The following is a 21,284-nucleotide window of genomic DNA, read 5'->3' on the forward strand; positions in this document are numbered from 1 at the left end:
AGTGCAGGGAGCATTTTCAAAGTCGGACCGACTTGTGTCGGACCAGTTAAGACGGCTTCCATAGGAAAACATTGATTTTTACATGTCATGTGACATGAGCTCTCAATGTCGGAGAGTTTATCAAACAAGTGTGAACCCAGGCCTAAAAGTTCTGTGCACACCTGTACAATCATGATGCTGATTTCCAGTAAAATGTAGACCCAATCCAGGAGTTATCAATACTGGAGAAAACTGCAACTCATTTTCTCTACATGGAACAGACATCCCAGAGCCCCTCAACTGAGAACCCTGGGTGATATCTAACAATTTTGACACCATAACACAGCACTGATGCAACCTGTAAACCAAACATCCTCCATGAACCTTGACTTTCCCCCCTCACATCTATTTGTTTCAAATGAGCAGTGCATGTAATGCCCTGTACACACGACCGGTTTTGCCGTTGGAATAAACTCTGAAGGTTTTTACGATGGAGTTCCGATGCAATTCCGCTCAAGCTGTCTTGCATACACACGGTCACACCAAATTCCAACCATCCAGAACGCGGTGACATACAAAATGTATGACAGGACTAGAAAACGGAAGTTCAATAGCCAGTAGCCAATAGCTTCTGTCTCATACTTGCTTCAGAGCATGCGTCATTTTTGGTGCGTCGGAACAGCATACAGACGAGCGTTTTTTCCAATAGTAATTTGTTCCGTCGGAAAAATATAGAACATGTTCTCTATCTAAGTCCATCTGAATTTTTGACAGAAAATGTCCAATAGGGCATACACACGGTCGGAATATACGATGAAAAGCTCCCATCGGACTCTCTCTGTCGGAAATTCCACTTGCAGTCATGTGCACTGCCCTATGCTTACTTTAAATTTCATAGTCCATATTTGTTAGTCCATTTCAGGAGTGAGCAAGAGAGGGTAGTTACATTCCTACGTAAGTGGGACCATAGAGAAAGACTGTAGCCACCTTCTAACAGGAAGTCAGATTACAGAGAAAAATTAATTTGGAGATTTCAGGATACTGAGAGCAATAGAAGGTGCATTTTTGAGTTAAGAATACTTACTTGAATAGAATTTTCAAACAGTTTAATGTCGTTTTAATATGCTACATCTGCATAGCTGCTTAACTAATTGCACTCGCAAGGAGAATGACAGAATCCATAAATTGACAAAGTGCCATAGTTTGGCAAACATGCAATTTATACATTTTTTAATTGTTCACATACATATACACACAACACCAACACACACAAAAATACACACACACCATAGTCACCAAAAAAGGTTTTACAGTTAAAAAAAAAAAAAGACAGTTACAAAAAACTCAAAGGCAGGGTTGCCACACCTGATCCAGCTTCCACTCTCTTCATGCAGGGACAAAAGATGCTGGTCACAGTGGGTCACAGACCAGCCACAATATTTTCATGGACAGTTGCTCCCATCCATGGACTTTAACAGATGAGATAAATTGGGGTATTTTTTACAAACTGTCTGTGAAAATATAGATGGTTAGCAACCCTGCTGAAGAGAGACACATGCATACCACTACAGATGGTAACCTAATACTAATGCCGCATACAGACAATCGGAATTTCCGACAACAAATGTTCCATGTGAGCTTGTCGTCGGAAATTCCGACCGTGTGTAGGCTTCATCGAATATTTTCTGTCGGAATTTCCAACAACAAAAATTTGAGAGCTGGATCTCAAATTTTCCAACAACAAAATCAGTTGTCGTAAATTCCAAGTGTGTGTACACAATTCCGATGCACAAAATTCCATGCATGCTCTGAACTAATGGAGATAGCACAATTGTCACGCTGCAAATTTTTTAATCCTTTAATGCAGCGCATTTTCTTCTTCTTTATAATGTTAGAATAATGAAGTTGTTTTGTTGCTGATATTCACACAGAGTTCTGACAAACTGATTTCTTTATTATTTCTCGTGAGCTCATGAATAATCTTTATAATTTTTTTTTGCCAGATCTAAAGAATAATGTTTATATTTTTTTTATAGCGATCTACTTTTTTTTATCAAGATCTCCTGTTTTTTTGTTTTTTCTAGTGATCTCCATACTATTTTAATTCATTTTGTGTGTCAAGTTACCACAACACCATTATTATCTTGTATTTTTTATCTTGTATTTTTTTAACCTCAAAGAGATTGGTTGGTGTTGGTGTCCCTTGTTAATTTGACATTGCATTTTTGAAATGTACCTGCCTACTCACAAACAAACTATCCTTTTTGAACTAAAACACATAGCCAAGTATTTGTGATAAAAAATAGACATTTATTATGGATTATAACAAAATAAAGGGGAAGGCAATGCTGGATAAACTGGTGAAATTGGCAAAGCCTTTGTACCCCAGGGCAAACACCAACCATTTGACAGGCAAAATTGGTAGCCTGAGGAGTCCATTTAATAGGGAGCACAATCCGGTCCTGGACTCCTAGAGATCGGGAGCAGCAGCAGATGACATATATGTCCCCAGGCTGTGGTCATACAACAGCCTGTGTCTTTTGTCAGACCATACTGAACCCAGGCCATCACACTCTTGTCTTCCTTCAATGCTTGCTTCCACACTTGCTTCCGGGCTGAGGCTCTGGTGTTGGAGTTGTGGCAGGAGATGGAGGAGGTAGAGGAGGAGGATGGTCCAACTCACACAGGTGGATTTTGCTTGTGAGTTGGCCCCTCAACCCCTTATTTAAGGCCAGATAGATCACTTCCTCACAAAAGAGGCGTCGGCCCACCTCCATTTCCTGCATTTTGCTGGCTACTATGTAGGCATAGGCCTCTTGAATATTGGGGGTGGTTCTGAGGGCCGCAGTAGCCTCCTGAATCAAAGAAAGTGCCGACTCCTGCACGTTCCTTCCCTTCCTGGTCCTTTTTGTTGGATGGCAAAGGGGAGGAAGCTGGGATTCGGTCAGGCTACTGGGCCCGGCCACCTCCTGCCTGCCACTTACCCTGCCACCTCCTGGCTGTCACTTTCCCCCGCCACCTCCTGGCTGTCATTTTCCCCCACCACCTCCTGGCTGCCACTTTCCACAGCCTCCTCCTGGCTGAGGCTTTCCTGTGTATGAAAATGGGACAGAGTTTTAGTTTATTGTTCATCAATCAAACACAATTTTGAGAAATATGTTAAACAATGCTATACCTGACTCAAGCTGGGCTCCTCCACATCTTCTTCCTGGGTGGAAGGCCCAGGTTGGATGTCGGAAGCATCAGCTGGGGTGGAAGGAAGTGTGGAAGGAAGGGTTGAGAGTGATGGCCTGATTTCACTCTGGTTTGACAGAAATCGTAGTACCGTAGCCTGGGGACATAAATGTCATCTGCTGCTGCTCCTGATCTTATGTAATCCTAGACCTTCTTGCGCTCCCTATTATATGTGCTCCTCAAGCCACCAATTTTTACCTGCCACAGACAGTTTTACCTGCCATAGACAGGGGAGCTCTCTGTACATATCAATGAATTGGGGGAGGAAACTGTGATCATTAAATCGATACATTTTCTCTGCAACACACAAGACAAACCCTATTGTCTAAACTCTCCTAATCTTGTCCCAATATAGGCCTCAATCTATAAGCAGTATAGGCCACTGATGCCCCAAGTTAAAACTGTACCTTCATTATCATGATCGGCGCTTACGCTACTCCGTCCTCTGCTCCAGATCATACGTACGTGTTACGTTTTATATACACTGTGCATGCGTGAAACTCCGCCCACCCCTGACCTTCTTTCTAGTATATTCCCCACCCCTTCTCTTTCGGCGCAGTGGGGAGCACATGGTGGAGAAAGAGCAAGTGCATGTAGAGGAGAGCAGCAAAGAGGAGGACGAAGAAAGCCGGAGCCACAAATGTACCAATCCCAGAGATTTAAGGCCTCAAATATGTCCTTTGTAGAGATGGTGGAGATGTGGACATCTTGAAGAGGGCCGACTATGATGGGAAGCATGGACCTTACCCAAACCCAAATATGAGAAAGGCCAAGATCATGGCTAAAGTTGTGAAAAGTCTGCAGAAGAATTTTGGGGTACGGCGATTCAAGGAGCAACTGAGGAAACGATGGTCAGACCTCAAATTGAGGGAGCAGGATCAGTACAGAAGAATCAAGAGAGTGCTGCAAAAAAGTAAGTATTTTGTCGTGTGTCCCTATTATTGTTATTACGTTCATGCTGGTCCATGTGCTTTTCTTTACTGTTGCATGGTTTAAAATGGCAAGTTTCAGGTACGTGGGCACAGTAATCGTTCCTAGTAAACATTGTTCGTACGCCCACTAATACGATGTTTTTGGCAGATGCAGGTTAACTACATTTGTTCATGCCTATTTGTATTAAAATAAGTTTAGTACATTGTTGTCTAGATGGGTTTGTAACTAGTAGGGATGAACCCGATATTCGAGTCGAACGTAAGTTCAACTCGAACATCGGCTGTTCGCCTGTTCGCCGAACAGCGAACAATTTGGGGTGTTCGCGGCAAATTCAAAAGCAGCGGAATACCCTTTAAAAGTCTATGGGAGAAATCAAAAGTGCTAATTTTAAAAGCTTATATGCATGGTATTGTCATAAAAAGTGTCTGGGGACCTTAGTCCTGCCCCAGGGGACATGTATCAATAGAAAAAAAGTTTTAAAAATGGCAGTTTTTTCAGGAGCAGTGATTTTAATAATGCTTAAAGTGAAACAATAAAAGTGAAATATTCCTTTAAATTTTGTACCTGGGGGGGGTCTATAGTATGCCTGTAAAGTGACGCATTTTTCCCATGTTTAGATTAGTCCCTGCACAAAATGACATTTCTAAAGGAAAAAAAGTCATTTAAAAGTACTCGTGGCTATAATGAATTGTCTATGAGAGAAAATAAAAGTGCTAATTTTAAAGGCTTATATGCATGGTATTGTCATAAAAAGTGTTTGGGGACCTGGGTCCTGCCCCAGGGGACATGTATCAATGCAAAAAAAAGTTTTAAAAACTGCAGTTTTTTGGGAGCAGTGATTTTAATAATGCTTAAAGTGAAACAATAAAAGTGAAATATTCCTTTAAATTTCATACCTGGGGGGTGTCTATAGTAAGCCTGTAAAGTGGCACATTTTTCCTGTGTTTAGAACAGTCCGAGACCAAAATGACATTTCTAAAGGGAAAAAAAGTCATTTAAAATTACTCACGGCTATAATGAATTGTTGGGTCCGGCAATACAGATAAAAGTCATTGAAAAAAAGCTTGGGATCCCCCCAGTCCATTACCAGGCCCTTTAGGTCTGGTATGAATATTAAGGGGAACCCCAAATCAAAATAAAAAAAAAAATTGTGTGGAGGTCCCCCCAAATTCCATACCAGGCCCTTCAGGTCTGGTATGGATATTAAGGGGAACCCCGGCCAAAATGTAAAAAAAAATGATGTGGGGTTCCCCCTAAATTCCATACCAGACCCTTATCCGAGCACACAACCTGGCAGGCCGCAGGAAAAGAGGGGGGGACGAGAGTGCGCCCCCCCTCCTGAACCGTACCAGGCCACATGCCCTCAACATTGGGAGGGTGCTTTGGGGTAGCCCCCCAAAACACCTTGTCCCCATGTTGATGAGGACAAGGGCCTCATCCCCACAACCCTTGCCCGGTGGTTGTGGGGGTCTGAGGGCGGGGGGCTTATCAGAATCTGGAAGCCGACTTTAACAAGGGGACTCCCAGATCCCAACCCCCCCTGTTTGAAATGGTAACATTGTACCCGTACCATTTCACAAAAAAAATTAAAAATGTTAAAAAACCACAAGACACATCTTGGGACAAATCCTTTATTAAAAAATAAAAAAATGAAAATGTCCCATGAAGTCCATTCATCTTCTTCTCTCGCTCCGCCGATGGACCGAAAAAAATAAAAAAGATCCGCCTCTATGGGAGGCACCCACTTTATGATGCTTCAGCGCAATGACAGTTCTTTTATAACTGAGGGTGGGGCCACACGGTGATGTACCCAGTTGACCCCGTCCCCCTCTGACGCATGGGGACTTCCCAATGGCTTCCCCGTGGCATCAGAGGGGGGCAGGGCCATGTGGCATGGTACAGTTCAGGAGGGGGGGGCGCTCTCTCATCCCCCCTCTTTTCCTGTGGCGTGCCAGGTTGTGTGCTCGGATAAGGGTCTGGTATGGATTTTTTGGGGGACCCCCACACCATTTTTTTTTTTAAATTTGGCTTGGGGTTCCCCTTTAAATCCATACCAGGATTTTGAGGGGGACCCCTATGCCATTTAAAAAAAAATGGTGCAGGGTTCCCCTTAATATCCATACCAGATCTGAAGGGCCTGATATGGAATTTGGGGGGGACCCCATGCATTTTTTTTTTAATTTTGGTTCAGGGTTCCCCTTAATATTCATACCAGACCCAAATGGACCAGGCCTGGTAATGGACTGGGGGGGATCATCTGCCTTTTTTTCAATGACTTTTATCTGTATTACCGGACCCGACAATTCATTATAACCATGAGTACTTTTAAATTACTTTTTTTTCCTTTAGAAATGTCATTTTGCTCTCGGACTGTTCTAAACACGGGAAAAATGTGCCACTTTACAGGCATACTATAGACACCCCCCAGGTACAAAATTTAAAGGAATATTTCACTTTTATTGTTTCACTTTAACCACTTCAGCCCCGGAAGGTTTTATCCCCTTCCTGACCAAAGCACTTTTTACAATTTGGCACTGCGTCGCTTTAACTGCTAATTGCGCGATCATGCAATGTTGTACCCAAACAAAATTTGTGTCCTTTTCTTCCCACAAATAGAGCTTTCATTTTATGACATTTGATCACCTCTGTGGTTTTTATTCTTTGTGCTATAAACGGATAAAGACCGGAAATTTTGAAAAAAAATGATATTTTCAACTTTTTGTTATAAAAAAAATCCAAGAAACTCAATTTTAGTCATACATTTAGGCCAAAATGTATTCAGCCACATGTCTTTGGTTAAAAAAAAGTTAATAAGCGTATATTTATTGGTTTGCGCAAAAGTTATAGCATCTACAAACTAGGGTACATTTTCTGGAATTTACACAGCTTTACAGCTTTTAGTTTATGACTGCCATTTCTTGAGGTGCTAAAATGGCAGGGCAGTACAACCCCCCCCCCAAATGACCCCATTTTGGAAAGTAAAAACCCCAAGGAAATTGCTGAGAGGCATGTTGAGCCCATTGAATATTTTATTTTTTGTCCCAAATGATTGAATAATGACAAAAAAGAAAAAAAAATTTACAAAAAGTTGTCACTAAATGATATATTGCTCACACATGCCATGGGCATATGTGGAATTGAACCCCAAAATACATTCTGCTGCTTCTCCTGAGTACTGGGATACCACATGTGTGGGACTTCTTTGGAGCCTAGCCACGTACGGGGCACCCTAAAACCAAGCACCGCCTTCAGGATTTCTAAGGGTGTAAATTTTTGATTTCACTCCTCACTACCTCTCACAGTTTTGAAGGCCATAAACTGCTAAGATGGCATAAAACCCCCCCAAATGACCCCATTTTTGGAAAATAGGCACCCCAAGCTATTTGCTGAAAGGCATGTTGAGTCCATGGAATATTTTATATTTTGCCACAAGTTGTGGGAAAATGACAAACTTTTTTTTTTTTGCACAAAGTTGTCACTAAATGATATATTGCTCAAACATGCCATGGGCATATGTGGAATTTCACCCCAAAATACATTCTGCTGCTTCTCCTGAGTATGGCGATACTACATGTGTGGGACTTCTTGGGAGCCTAGCCGCGTACAGGGCCCCGAAAACCAAGCACTGCCTTCAGGATTTCTAAGGGCGTAAATTTTTGATTTCACTCCTCACTACCTATCACAATTTTGAAGGCCACAAAATGCTAAGATGGTACAAAACCCCCCAAAAGACCCCATTTTGGAAAGTAGACACCCCAAGTTACCGTATTTATCGGCGTATAACACGCACTTTTTTCCCCTTAAAATAAGGGGAAAATCGCGGGTGCGTGTTATACGCCGATCCCCGCTATTTTGTGATGTGTCGGAGCGATCGCCGCGATCGCCGCCGACATTCACATAGCTTGTATTTTTAAACATGGCGCCGCGGAGTTCGGAGGGACTCGGGGGCGCTCGTTCAGCTGAACGAGCGCCGCCGAGGACACAGTGACTGGGCGGAGCCGAGATACACATAGCCGAGGGTTCTCGGCTTTTCTCGGTGCCGTTCACAGTCACGCCCAGTCCCGCCATTGGACCTGTGTTATGTCCATCATAGGGACTGGGCGTGACTGTGAACGGCGCCGAGAATAGCCGAGAACCCTCGGATATGTGTATCTCGGCTCCGCCCAGTTACTATGTCCTCGGCGGCGCTCGTTCAGCTGAACGAGCGCCCCCGAGTCCCTCCGAACTCCGCGGCGCCATGTTTAAAAATACAAACTAAACGTTTGTATGTCGGCGGCGACAAGGCTGCACGGACCACTGGGGACAAGGCTGCACTGGGGCAAAGCTGAACTGGGGCAAAGCTGAACTGGGGCAAAGCTGCACTGGGGGCAAAGCTGCAATGGGGGCAAAGCTGCACTGGGGACAAAGCTGAACTGGGGCAAAGCTGCACTGGGGACAAGGCTGCACTGGGGCAAAGCTGAACTGGGGCAAAGCTGCACTGGGGCAAAGCTGCACTGGGGACAAGGCTGCACTGGGGCAAAGCTGCACTGACAAGGCTGCACTGGGGCAAAGCTGCACTGACAAGGCTGCACTGGACACTGGGGAAAGGCTGCAGATGAACATTTAAATGTAAGTTTTTTTTCCTTAAACTTCCCTCCTAAAAGTTTTTTTCCTTAAAATTCTCTCCTAAACTTGGGGTGCGTGTTATACGCCGGCGCGTGTTATACGCCGATAAATACGGTATTTGCTGAGAGGCATGTTGAGTCCATGGAATATTTTATATTTTGCCACAAGTTGCGGGAAAATTACACATTTTTTTTTTTTTGCACAAAGTTGTCACTAAATGATATATTGCTCACACAGGCCATGGGCACATGTGGAATTGCACCCCAGAATACATTCTGCTGCTTCTCCTGAGTACGGGGATACCACATGTGTGGGACTTCTTGGGAGCCTAGCCACGTACGGGGCCCGAAAACCAAGCACCACCTTCAGGATTTCTAAGGGCGTAAATTTTTGATTTCACTCCTCACTACCTATCATGCCCTGTACACACGGTCGGACATTGATTGGACATTCTGACAACAAAATCCATGGATTTTTTCCAACGGATGTTGGCTCAAACTTGTCTTGCATACACACAGTAACACAAAGTTGTCGGAAAATCCAATTGTTCTGAACGCGGTGACGTAAAACACGTACATCGGGACTATAAATGGGGCAGTAGCCAATAGCTTTCGTTTCTTAATTTATTCTGAGCATGCATGGCACTTTGTGCGTCGGATTTGTGTACAGACGATGGGAATTTCCAACAACGGATTTTGTTGTCGGAAAATTTTATATCAAGCTCTCAAACTTTGTGTGTCGGAAATTCCTATGGAAAATGTGTGATGGAGCCTACACATGGTCGGAATTTCCGACAACAAGGTCCTATCACACATTTTCCATCGGAAAATCCTATCGTGTGTACAGGGCATCACAGTTTTGAAGGCCATAAAATGCTAAGATGGCACAAACCCCCCCAAATGACCCCATTTTGGGAAGTAGACACCCCAAGCTATTTGCTGGTGAGTATTTTGCAGCTCTCATTTGTTTTTAAAAATGAAGAAAGAAAAGAAAAATGTATTTTTTTTCTTTTTTCAATTTTCAAAACTTTGTGACAAAAAGCGAGATCTGCAAAATACTCACCATACCTCTCAACAAATAGCTTGGGGCGTCTACTTTCCAAAATGGGGTCATTTGGGGGGGTTGTGCCATCTGCGCATTCCATGGTCTCCGGAACTGTGATAGGCAGTGAGGAGTGAAATCAAAAATTTACACCCTTAGAAACCCTGAAGGTGGTGCTTCGTTTTCGGGGTCCTGTACGCGGCTAGGCTCCCAAAAAGTCTCACACATGTGGTATCCCTGCACTCAGGAGAAGCAACAGAATGTATTTTGGGGTGTAATTTCACATTTTCCCATGGCATGTTTAAGCAATATATCATTTAGTGACAACTTTGTGCAAAAAAAAAAATTCTTGGGCTGTCTACTTTCCAAAATGGGGTAATTTGGGGGGATTTTGAACTGTCCTGGCATTTTATGCACAACATTTAGAAGCTTATGTCACACATCATCCACTCTTCTAACCACTTGAAGACAAAGCCCTTTCTGACACTTTTTGTTTACATGAAAAAATATTTTTTTTTTGCAAGAAAATTATTTTGAACGCCCAAACATTATATATTTTTTTAAAGCAAAGGCCCTACAGATTAAAATGGTGGGTGTTTCATTTTTTATTTTCACACAGTATTTGCGCAGTGATTTTTTTGGGGAAAAAACACACTTTTTTTAATTTTAATACACTAAAACACACTATATTGCCCAAATGTTTGATGAAATAAAAACGATGATCTTAGGCCGAGTACATGGATACCAAACACGACATGCTTTAAAATTGCGCACAAACGTGCAGTGGCGACAAACTAGATACATTTTTAAAAGCCTTTAAAAGCCTTTACAGGCTACCACTTTAGATTTACAGAGGAGGTCTACTGCTAAAATTACTTCCCTCAATCTGACCTTCTTGGTGATACCTCACATGCATGGTGTAATTGCTGTTTACATTTGATGCCAGACCGACGCTTGCGTTCGCCTTTGCGCAAGAACAGGGGGCAAAGGGGTGCTTTTTTTTTCTGTATTTTTTTTTGCTTTTTTTATCTTATTTTTAAACTGTTCCTTTCATTTTTTTAATCATTTTTATTGTTAATGTTTAATGTAAATATCCCCTATGATAGCAATAGGTAGTGACAGGTACTCTTTTTTGAAAAAATTGGGGTCTATTAGACCCTAGATCTCTCCTCTGCCCTCAAAGCATCTGACCACACCAAGATCAGTGTGATAAAATGTTTTCCCTATTTCCCAATGAGGCTGTTTACATCTGGCGAACTCTAAGTCATGAAATTCTCGTAGCTTCCAGTTTCTTAGGCCATAGAGATGATTGGAGCTATTCTGGTCTCTGATGGCTCTATGGTCAGCTGGCCGAATCACTAGCTGCATTCTCAGGTTCCCTGTTGGGACAGGAGAGCCAGAGAAAACCATGGAAGACGATGGGAGGGGGACATTCCCTCCCACTGCTTGTAAAAGCAGCCTAGAGGCTAATTAGCCACTAGGATTGCTTTTACATGAAAGCCGACCGCTGGCTGAAAAGAATGATACCAAGATGATACCTAAACCTGCAGGCATCATTCTGGTACCAGTACGTTGCTGGTCCTTGTTGGGCATATATTGTAATCTTTTTTTTCATGCAGTCTGTGGGCTGCATGAAAAAAAAGAGATTGATCGGTGGGTATGCCCACCATTAGAATACCTCCCTTCATCCACCCACTTCTAATGATGGGCATACATGCACCATTTATATATGCTGAAGCATGGGGTCATCCACCCCAAAAGCTAGGAGCAAGTCAGTCCTCCGCCCCTGCTGCCCCCATGCTTCGACATATATGCTCTTTTTTTAACTGTGGTGGTGAAATCACCTCCTACAGCGCTGGAGTCACGGCTTTATGTATCGTGGGAGCAAGCGCTGTTGCTGTCAAGATAAATAAATCTACGTTGCAACTGAATGGCGTACCTGCTAAGCAAATGATGGTTAACAATAAAACAAATTAACATTACAGTATAACAGTAAGACATACCATACCTGCAAAGCAAGTACAAAAAAAATAGTAAAAAATAAAACATTTTTTAACGCAACCTGTGACTAAAATATATATATGCGGAAGCATGGGGGCATCCACCCGCAAAAGGTAGGGGCAAATCGCTCCTCCGCCCCTGCTGCTCCCATGCTTCAGCATATATGCTCTTTTTTAACTGTGATGGTGAAATCACCTCTGACAGCGCTGGAGTCAAGGCTTTATGTATCGTGGGAGCAACCGCTGTTGCTGTCAAGATAAATAAATCCGCGCTGCAACTGAATGGCGTACCTGCTAAGCAAATGATGGTTAACAATAAAACAAAGTAACATTACAGTATAACACTAATGCCCCGTACACACGGTCGGACATTGATCGGACATTCCGACAACAAAATCCTAGGATTTTTTCCGACGGATGTTGGCTCAAACTTGTCTTGCATACACACGGTCACACAAAGTTGTCGGAAAATCCGATCGTTCTGAACGCGGTGATGTAAAACACGTCTGTCGGGACTCTAAACGGGGCAGTAGCCAATAGCTTTCATCTCTTTATTTATTCTGAGCATGCGTGGCACTTTGTGCGTCAGATTTGTGTACACACGATCGGAAATTCCGACAACGGATTTTGTTGTAGGAAAATTTTATAGCCTGCTCTCAAACTTTGTGTGTCGGAAAATCCAATGGAAAATATGTGATGGAGCCCACACACAGTCGGAATTTCCGACGACAAGGTCCTATTACACATTTTCCATCGGAAAATCCGACCATGTGTACGGGGCATAAGACTTACCATACCTGCAAAGCAAATACAAAAAACATAGTAACAAAATATAAAATTTTTTAACGCAACCTGTGCCTAAAATATATATATGCCGAAGCATGGAGGCATCCACCCGCAAAATGTAGGAGCAAATTGCTCCTCTGCCCCTGCTGCCCCTGCTGCCCCTGCTGCCCCCATGCTTTGGCATATATGCTCTTTTTTTTAACTGTGGTGGTGAAATCACCTCCGACAGCGCTGGAGTCAAGGCTTTATGTATCGTGGGAGCAACAGCTGTTGCTGTCAAGATAAATAAATCCACGCTGCAACTGAATGGCGTACCTGCTAAGCAAATGATGGTTAACAATAAAACAAAGTAACATTACAGTATAACACTAATAGGGCGTACACACGGTCGGACTTTGTTCGGACATTCCGACAACAAAATCCTAGGATTTTTTCCGACGGATGTTGGCTCAAACTTGTTTTGCCTACACACGGTCGCACAAAGTTGTCGGAATTTCCGATCGACAACCACGCGGTCACGTACACCACGTACGACGAGACTAGAAAAGGCCGGTTCAGAACCAAGCGCGGCACCCTTTGGGCTCCTTTTGCTAATCTCGTGTTAGTAAAAGTTTGGTGAGAGACGATTCGCGCTTTTTCAGACTCGTTGCTTTCAGATCATTTTCTGCCGTTCAGTTTGTGCTTGTGGGTTTGTATCTGCTCTTCAGTGCGTGCAAGCAAGTTCCGCGTGACTTTAGGTAGTCACTGTATTCTTGTTCGTTCGTTACTGGTTTTCAGGTCGCTCTTCACAGACCTTGCTGTTCTTCAGTGCGTTCTGTTACTTCGTTCTGAGCAGCCGACCGTTTTCTAGCCATGTTTCATATGCGTACTCCTCGTAGAGTTCGTGCTGTGCGGGGGCTTGGTGTTGGGGTCCTGACCTTGACACAAGTCCAGTCCATGAACAGGGTGGGGAGGAGTTCATGGACCAAGAATTGGTTGCTTCAGCGTGACCAGTTCTGTCATATGCCTTTGCTCCGTGAGATCCGTGAGAATAATCCTGATGATTTCAGGAACTTTCTCAGGATGACGGACCCCGTATTTCACCGTTTGTTGGCTTCGCTGACCCCCTATATCAGCAGGCAGGATACCTGCATGAGGCAAGCCATCACTCCGGAGCAGAGGCTCGTCGCTACCCTGCGGTATTTGGCCACAGGGAGAAGCCTGCAGGACCTCAAGTTCTCGACAGGCATCTCCCCCCAGGCTCTTCTTTGTGGACATTTACTGCTTGTGTTTGTTTGAGCTGACCCTGACAGAAATGTGTGGAGTCCAGAAAATATCGTGATTGTGTAACCTTATACAAAGCACTGTTGGCTGTTATTTACTAAATGCAAAGACACTTTTCACTACAAGTGCACTTGCAACTGCACTGAAACTGCACTTGTAGTGCAAAGAGGATTTGCCCTTAGGAAATTACCCCCATTTTCTCATAAAACAACAATTACATCACCCCAAAAGTGTTGTAGCGTTGAGACAATAATCCACACATTCTTGATGAGCAATCTTTTTAATACCTGCACAATCACATGTGCATTTACCAAAGGTTTTTCTGACAAACCAACATGTTTGTTGTATAACAATTTTTGTGTTGTCATTATCCAAAATCAAAATGTGCATTTTATAGAAAACAGGCCTGTGTAAAACCCACAATACTTTGATTTGATTGTAACTTTGCATCTTGAGATCATCTTGCATCTCTAAAACCCACAAGAAAGACACAAATCTTGATCTTACAAAGTTCACATTTGGTAGAACTTGAAGGCAATATCAGACATGAGTATTTAGGAACTGTGTTTGATATTGCGTTCAGATGGGGGGAAATCACCCCAGGAAAAGCCAAATTTGGAAGATGCACACAAATTTCACAATGTCAACATGTGCTATCTGCCATCACGGGGGATCAAGGGACGTGTTTTGGGGGAGAAAGCCCTTCCTCACCGCTACTTTATTATTGAGGAAGGGGTTGCACCCCCAAAACGCGTCCATTGATCTCCCGTGATGGCAGATAGCACATGTTGACACACTGTGTGCATCCTCCAAATTTGGCTTTGGGAAAAATCACAAAAACATTTCGCACATTGTAGCACACAAAAGAAGAAAGTGATTTGGAGGGGTTTTAAACTCGCCCCAAAACATCAATGATGTTTTTATATTTAGGAATAACATCATTGATGTTTTGCTTGATGTTTTCCAATTGTAAATTACACCCCATGATCTCCCCGATCAGGATCTGGGCACTTTCTGATGTGAAAGGATCTTCATCCACAACCTCACGATCACCTAAAAAGAGAGGAAACCCAAAATAAATTAGGTCTAAAAAAATGCCGCCATCCATCTCTTATCTGAGCCTGTGGTTGCAGACACTCACCTGTTGTGGTGACTAGTTCCACCACGTCTTCTTCCTCCTGCTCATCTTGTGTTGGGGGGATTTCCCCTTCTTCCAGAGGGGGGGGGCTCTGGTCTCCTCGGATGAGGGGTGTCCTCCGAGTCTTTTCTCCCCTATGTAAAACAAAAATGGTATAATTAGCACACAGATATTTGATGGCAGAACTATAAAGATGAAACATTGCTTGGAAGTGGGGTACAATTATCTATTTTAGCCGAGTTCCAAGATGTAGCTTTTTTATTGTCCTTTGTCAAGCTTCAATACTTTACCTGTTTAGTACAAGCTTCACAGATGGAGACCCCCCTATAGTATACACTGGAGCACCTGTGTGGCCCCCCCTAATAAAAATGGTGTTCTGGGGTCCCACACTAGTGCTCCAGTGTCCAGATGTGTAAACAGCTGCTCAGTGTCCTCTCCTTACACAGAATCTAGTTTGCATTTCATTCTAGTAACAAAGCCATCTACACAACCCAATTCTTTGAAGACAAGTATAGGGCGTCAAAATGGTGGCCAAATGCATATGGCCTAAACAATGGTATTTTATCGTCCGAAATAAAAATGTGTGATCCGAACGAATAATGTGCCCATGAACATGAAAGTTGCCATTTTAAACTGTACAACAGTTCCTAAAAGCACATGGAGCAGCACGAATGTAATAAACACAAAAAAAATAGGAACACAGCACAACTACTTACTTTTTTGCAGCACTCTCCGGATCTTTCTGTACTGCTCATGTTCTCGTAATTTCAGGTCCGACCACCGCTTCCTGAGCTGATCTTTCGATCGTCGTACCCCGAATTTCCGGTGCAGACTCCTGACCACTTTCGCCATGATCTTGGCCTTTCGGACATTGGGGTTGGGGTAAGGCCCATACTTTCCATCATAGTCGGCCTTCTTCAGGATATCCACCATCTCCAACATCTCCCCAAAGGACATATTTGAGTCCTTTAATCTCCTTCTGGATCGGGACGTTTCAGGCTCCGGCCTTTCCTCCTCCTCGTTGCTGTAATTAGCACGATCCTGCTGTCTATCCGCCATGTGCTCTTCCTCCACTGCGCCAAACGAAAAGGGGCGGGGAATAGAATAGAAAGAACGTCAGGGGCGGGCGGAGTTATACGCATGCGCAGTGTGTATAAATCGTAACGCGCGCGTCTTACGTACGATCTGTGAGCGGAGGAAGGAGCATCGGAGACGCCGATCGTGCTAACGAAGGTAGGATCTAAACTTGGGCCTATACTGCTTCGAAATGGAAGCCTATATTGTAACAAGATTAGGGGAGTTTGGCCTGACATTAGGGTTTGTCTTGTGTTGTGTCTTGCAGAGAAAATGGATGGGTTCAACGACCACAATTTCCTGCCCCTGTTCATTGACAAGTACAGGGAGCTGCCCTGTCTGTGGCAAGTGAGACAACCCCACTATAATCACAAACAGAAGAGGCAGGCAGCGCTGGAGAAACTGCTGGAGTTGGTGAAGCCGGTGGTCCCCACGGCAACCATCCCTTATTTAAAAGCCAAAATTGGTGGCCTGAGGAGCACGTATCTTAGGGAGCGCAAGAAGGTCACAGATTCCCAGAGATCCGGAGCTGCAGCAGATGACATTTATGTCCCCAGGCTGTGGTACTATGAGAGACTGCGATTTCTGTCAGACCACACTGAAGTCAGGGAATCCCTCTCCACTCTTCCTTCCACTCTTCCTTCCACCCCAGCTGAGGCTTCCGATGTCCAACTTGGGCCTTCCAGCCAGGAAGAAGTGGAGGAGCCCAGCTGGAGTCAGGTATAGCATTCTTCTACAGATTTCTGGGCAATAAATAAATGATGTTTACTAGATGTTATTATTGATCATTAATTGCTGATTAAAAAAAGTGTTTTACATATCAATAGACAGTAGTGGGCACCCAAAATTGGGACAAGAATGCAAAATGCTGGGCTCAGAAGGATAGTCTGTTATATTTGTTAACATTCAATTTGCAGCAGTCAGGAGGTGAAAATTGTGTGTGATTGATGAAAACAATACTAAAACTATGTCCCTTTTTCATACACAGGAAGACCTCAGCCAGGAGGAGGCTGTGGAATGTGGCAGTCAGGAGGAGGCGGGGATTAGTGGCAGCCAGGAGGAGGCGGGGATTAGTGGCAGCCAGGAGGAGGCGGAGCTAAGTGGCAGCCAAGAGAAGCCTGGGACAAGTCGCAGCCTGACTGAGTCTCAGGTTCCTCCCCTCCGCCTGCCACATAAACGAGCCAGGAAGATGACTCCCAGTCCTGTGCAGGATTCAGCGTACAGGCTGATCCAGGAGGCTTCGGCGTCCCTCAGAGCCTTCCCCAGTCCTGAAGAGGCCTTTGCCTGCATGGCTGCCACCAAATTGCAGGGCATGCAGGAGGGCCAACGCAAGATCTCTGAGGACCTGATTTATAAAGTCCTACGTAAGGGGGAGAGTGGGGAACTGACACACAAGACGGGTGTCATTGAGATCGACGATCCTCCTCCTCCTCCTGCTGCCACAACTCCACCACCACAGCCAGAGGCTGGAAGGAAGCGTGGAAGGAAGACCAAAGAGTGATTGCCCTGGGTTCAGTCTGGTCTGACAAAAGCTGCAGTCTCTCGTATGACCACAGCCTGGGGACACAGGTCATCTGCTGCTTTCCGGATCTCTGGGACTTCTGGACCACACTGCCCTCCCTTAGATAAGGACTCCTCAGGCCACCAATTTTGCTTTTAAATAATTGATGTCTGCCCTGGGGGTCCAAGGCTTCGCCCACTTCTGCAGTTTCTCCAGCGTTGCCTCCCTCTTTGTTTATAGTTGTGACCCCTTAATAAAATTTTTTTAGGTAAATTCTACTCTCCTGTGTGTGTTTTCATCAAAAAAGGACAGTTTGTTGGTGACGATTCAGGTACATTTCTAAAGTACAATGTGAAATTAACAAGGGACAACAACACCAAACAATCTCCTACAGATTAAATAGAACAACATATCAATGGTGTTGTGGGAACTTGTCACAAAAAACACACAAACATTTTCGGGAGTACTAATCAAAATCACCAAAAAACAAAATTAAAAAAGAGAAAAACAAAAAAAAGAATCTACATTAAAGTCCAAAAAAAGTAAAAAAAATATGTTGTCAGATGTGAGAAATCAAAATATATTGAGGGAATCCCGATAAATAGTAACAAAATAAGTTTGTGAGAAGTGTGTGTGAATATGAGCATCAAAACTACTTAATTCTTGTCACATTATAAAGAAGAAGAGAGTGCGCTGTATTAAACCATTTTTAACATTGCAGCGTGACGAAAGTGCTGTATCCATTGCGAACGCTAAGTTTACCAGACCGAGCTGTCCCGTGTCGGAATTTCTTCTGAGCATGCGTGGCACTTTGTGTGTCAGAACAGGCCACAGACGGTCGGAATTGACGCGATCGGATTTTGTTGTCGGAAAATTTTATCTCCTGCTGTCCAACTTTGTGTGTCGGAAAATCCGATGGAAAATGTCCGATGGAGCCCACACACGGTCGGAATTTCAGACAATCCGACCGTGTGTACGGGGCATTAGACTTACCATACCTGCAATGCAAATACATAACAACATAGTAAAAAAATATAACATTTTTTAATGCAAGCTGTGTCTAAAATATATATATGCTGAAGCATGGGGGTATCCACCTGCAAAAGGTAGGAGCAAATCGCTTCTCCGCCCCTGCTGCTCCCATGCTTTGGCATATATGCTATTTTTTTTAACTGTGGTGGTGAAATCACCTCCGACAGCGCTGGAGTCACAGCTTTATGTATCATGGAAGCAAACGCTGTTGCTGTCAAGATAAATAAATCCGTGCTGCAGCTGAATGGCATACCTGAAAACAAAAAAATGGTTAACAATAAAACACAGTAAACAGTTAAGTTAAAAAAAATGACATACCTGAAAAGCAAACATGATAAAACATAATAACAATAAAACATTGCAGAATAGAATACAGTAAAAAAGAGCAGAACAATAGAGAGAGAATAGAGAGAGAGAGAACAATAAAACAACAACTATTTTTGTTTTTTTATTTTATATTTTTTTTGTGTATTTTTTTTTTCCGTTTTTTTTAACATTTTTTTTATAACTGTAACTTTTGTAACTGTAACCGGTTCCAGGTTTGGGTCTCTCAAAATGCGATGGCATCTTGGGAGACCCTGTGAAAGTGTGCCTAGTCTGTGCAATGCTATACCCTACGCTAAAACTCAACTAGTATATGGTAGCCCTCAAAACATTCACCAATGCAAAGACCAGGATTGTCAGGACAGGAGGGACAATAATAGTGGGTGTCACGCCTATATCCGTGCTTTCTACAGACACAACATTTTCTTTGGGGGGCTCGTTGGGTAGGGGTACTCGGGAAGACATAAGGAAATTGCCTCTCATGCAGCCGGCTTACTGCATTTGGTTGGGGAAGGTGAGGTGGAGCACCATCTGGAAACAGAAGGGCTCTGACGATCTCTTCCTGGAATTTAAGGAAGGATCCAGTCCATCCTGAAGCTCTGTATAGCACATGAGCATTCAGCAAAGCCAATTGAAATAAGTATACAGACACTTTTTTATACCAGCGTCTGGCCTTACAGGCAACTAGGTACGGCGCCAACAACTGGTCATTGAGGTCCACCCTCCCATATTTTGGTTATATTCGTGGACACAGAGGGGTTTCTCCACAACACCAGTCGCCGTAGTAATTTGGACAGTGATGTCTGCATAAAGGGAGGTAAGAACAAAAATATCCCTCCACTTTATAGAGAGCAAGTTATTACACTTCAAGCAGGCTCTCTCCCCCAGCCTAAGACAGGAATCTACAAGCCACTGGGGAAAGCCGCGGCGATTAGATCGCATGGTGCCATATGTTCCAATCTGATGATCAAAAAGGTGACTAAAAAGTGGCATGCTCGTGTAATAATTGTCCACATTCAAATGGTACCCCTTTCCGAATAAGGGTGACACCAAATCCCACACAGTCTTGCCAGCGCTTCCTATGTAGTAAGGGCAGTTTGTCAGCTCTACGTGACTATCTCTTCCCTCGTAAACCATAAAACTACATGTATAGCCTGTGGCCCTATCACAGAGCTTATACATCTTGACCCCGTATCTGGCACGCTTGTTGGGAAGGTACTGTTTGAATGACAAGCGGCCAGAAAACTTAATCAGGGACTCAACGCAGACAACTTGATGGGGAGTAAACAAGTCTGCAAAACTTTGGTTGAAGTGGTTTATGAGGGGCCGAATTTTGTAGAGCCGATCTTATGACCGCAACTCACTCTTTTTGGTTATGCCCATGAGGAGGGAAAGGCCCGGAAAGATCTTAAATTCAGAAACCATAATTGGTTTCCAATCTCTGGCAAGGGAGGACTGGGGAATAGTGGTGATGTGTTGACCAGCATACAAATTGCTTTGGTCCACAATAGATCTATAGAGATCTTCGGTGAAAAACAGCGACTAAAAATCAAGTGACGTAAAATCAACTATTTCCACCTGAATGCCGGGTTGGCCAGTGAATGGGGGAAGTACGGGTGCTGCAGAAGTGGTGGGTTCCCAATTAGGATTGGCGAATGCAATAGGAAGGGCACCATGGGCATGACGGGCCTGTGTTCATCTTCTTGGTGGCAGCGGGACACTACTTGTGCTTGCCACCTCGCCAGCTTGAACTGCACTTATGGGACTTGCCACATCACCAAGTGTTACTGCAGTGCTGGATGTACGACCAGGGTGTACTAGGCCGCTGGTGCTTGCCAGTTCACCAGAAGGAATAGCGGCGCTAGTACTTCTCTGCTCCATATGAGCCCCCTGCGGTTCTTGCACCTCAACAGCAGAAGAAGAAGATTGGGGTCTGGTACGCCTGACCTTGGCAGGGACCACAACTCCGTCGTCAGAGCTATCTGTCATGGAGCCGCTGCTGTCTACAGGTTCGTATTCTGAGCCTGAATCTGACAGATGAGTGACTTCCTCTTCACTATCTGTCATGCTCAGAAATGTCTAGGCCTCTTCACTAGTGTACCTTTGATTTGCCATTTTGGGCTCTAAATTAGGTGGTACAGTAGTGAGACTCACAGGCAAAAAAGCTCCTGACTGTTAGCGACTGTATCAAAACGCTACCAAAAAACTGTTAGAGATCGCAGGGATCAGGCCTGACTCTGCGAACGCTGCAGTTATGTGCAGTGGCGGCTAGTGCTCAATTTTTTTGGGGGGGGCGCAAAGCACTAACCAACCCCAGCAACCCCCCACCCCCGCCGGTCACTCGCCCGCAATAGCACCTACAGATAGTTAGATA

The sequence above is a fragment of the Aquarana catesbeiana genome, linkage group LG10 (genome assembly GCF_042186555.1).
Source record: "Aquarana catesbeiana isolate 2022-GZ linkage group LG10, ASM4218655v1, whole genome shotgun sequence".
Classification (NCBI taxonomy): Eukaryota; Metazoa; Chordata; class Amphibia; order Anura; family Ranidae; genus Aquarana; species Aquarana catesbeiana.